Raw genomic sequence first — 2,694 nt, 5'->3', positions numbered from 1 at the left:
TATGTGCCATGGAGTGAACTTTTATTGCCTACCATCATTAGACACTTGAGATACAATCCAATTTAAATTTTTATTATTATTTTTTTAAATATATATATATATATATATATAAACCTAAGAATCCTGTATGGCTTCTAATGTTGATTCTTTAAGGTAAATGAGGTAACCAAACTCTTAAAAACATCCCTGTGTAATGCAATTCGCTACCTCTGCCAGTGTCAATGGAAACATATCTTGTAAAGGCAGACTTAAAAGAAAAGCCCGTGTACAGTCGCTCATCGGCAATGTTGTGACCCAGCCTGCTGGATTTTTTTTTTCTCTTCTTCTTGGGAGCTCACGAAGGAGTGAGTTGGGTGTGTTTAGCTACTGTGAGCTGCCCTTGAAGACACACTTCACCTTACGTTATACCATAATCCAGACTGACGTGGAGCCCAAGCATGTCTTTTTTTTTTTTTTTTTTTGGTCATTTGACAAGAAGAAGGTGTGGGGGCATCTACTGTAATTGTCGGATGCTCTCCAGATCGTTGAAGTGTCACAACCTTTTTCAACCTCTTGTCTGTGCAGAACATTAAAAACACAGGCTGCACTTCTAATTCACAGGGAGGAACTTCACCGAGACAAAACCGCTAAAGCGCTGTGTGTAAGAGTGCGTATGTGTCTTCGTGTGTGTGTGCCCTAACTCTAAAGAGAAGACACAACACCACACAGTCATTACCAGCACTTAGTTATTAGTAATTGCGTAATGAACGTGAGGATGTGAGCTGTGTTACATGGTGTCTGTCCGTGTCCACCATTTGTGACAACAAATCAACCAGCTTGGCACATGCAAAATCATTGCAGCGAGTTATTTTCTTACATTCTTCTTGATTTTATGATCGACACACGTGTCAGCTTAATATATTGCCAATTCCATATTTGTAACAATTGAATGATTTGCTCCTTTTGTGTTGCTGTGTGTGATCCTCTCCTCGTGAGACAATGGAAGATTTTGTCTGTTTATTTGGCATTGATTTTTTTGTGTGTGTTGTTCTCTGCTGAACTGGTTTTCTCACTTTGCAGGCTTTTACACAACACCCATTTACACAGCTGGCTAAATATTTACACTGGAGAAGTATCTCACTCAAGGGTACACACTGATATCACAGCTAGGTTTTGAGCTTATAATGTGTGAAATTTGTTTCCATATGGACTCTGTATTTGGTTTAGTCTGTGACAGGCCAAAGGAATTCTCTGTACGGTACGTATGGAATTCAGGGCTGGAACAAAGTCCATTTTTATTGTGGCTCCATTTGTCTACTAATGTTTTAAAAGCTGCAGTGACACTGTCAAAATACAAGCTACGTGTACAATACAATTGTAAACGGTTTGGGCTTACGTATTTTGTGGACATTATTACAACTCATTATTATAGTGCAGTGGTACCTTGATTTAGGAGTTTATTTGCTGTGTGACCACACGCAATTCAAATCAAATGTGATCATCCATCCATCCAGCTATTTTCTGAACCATTTTATCCTCCTTTTTAAAGAAAATAACTAGCACTACAGTATTGTACTCTTTAAAAACAAGTTGTGGACAAAAATGTTCACTGAACTTAATCTTCAATATTGTTTGCCCTTTTTGCCGCACTTTACTCACTGTCGGCAGCTTCTCCCTCTTTTCATGGACAGAGGTCCACATCTTGGAAATGTTTTTGCTCTTAAAGCTTTTATTGACTCCTGCTTCAGCATAGTACATGTCGTAGAAGTCGGCCTACTGCTGTCAAACTGCTTCGCCAAGCCGACCACACCTGGCTTATGTTTTTTTCATGCAATGGACATCATCTGCTGCTTCTTTGCACTCGTTTTGTTGTTGGGGCTGTGGTGGACCCCCAAGACAACAAGCACATATCAACTGATTGGCAAGTATCTGTAAAAATTGCTCATAAAAAAAACTCGTAAGTCGGGGGACTCGTTAGTTAAGGTACCAATGTACAGCGCTATTTTGTTATTTTGCAGTCATTTATATTTTGAATGGCTTTATTTCACTTTGGTGGTCATTTCAATGTTATGTCAGGAATATTTCACCATGCGATAATATCAAATTGACTAGGGCATATTAATAACATCCATCCATCCATTTATTTTCAAAAAATGTGAGCTGGAGCCTACATCAGCTAACTTTGGGCAAGAGGTGGGCTATCCAGGACTCGTCGCCATTCAATCGCAGGAATTACTGTATGTAGAAAAACAACCATTCAGACATACAGTCATACCTCTGGACAATTTAGAGCATACACTAGGGCAGGGACGGGCAACTGGCAGCTAATTTTAAGGAATGATTTATTTATTTGGAAAAAAACAACAACTTTTTTTCTCTACACTTTGTTGTTGTTGTTGGAAATTTTAAACGTGGTAGAAGGAAACATGTAGCCCCTCGACTAATTAAATAATAATAATACAAAATTATAAATTCAGTTTCCTCTACAAAACAAACCATTTTTAGGTTGTAATAGCACCATTTACCACTAGAGAGCAGACATTGTTTACTATAGCGATGCCGTGATGAAATTCCGCAGTAAGTGACAATTGTATCAGATGGACCCCCATCATCATAGATAGAAGAAGACCTGAGACACCAGTGCGCTGTGCCGCCCGGCTAACCGACGTGCAGACATGGCGGCCATGTTGGCGACTTTCCCACTGCAATGCATGG

This window comes from Phyllopteryx taeniolatus, chromosome 13 (assembly GCF_024500385.1).
Source record: "Phyllopteryx taeniolatus isolate TA_2022b chromosome 13, UOR_Ptae_1.2, whole genome shotgun sequence".
NCBI lineage: Eukaryota > Metazoa > Chordata > Actinopteri > Syngnathiformes > Syngnathidae > Phyllopteryx > Phyllopteryx taeniolatus.
Note: the sequence above shows the minus strand (reverse complement) of the source record.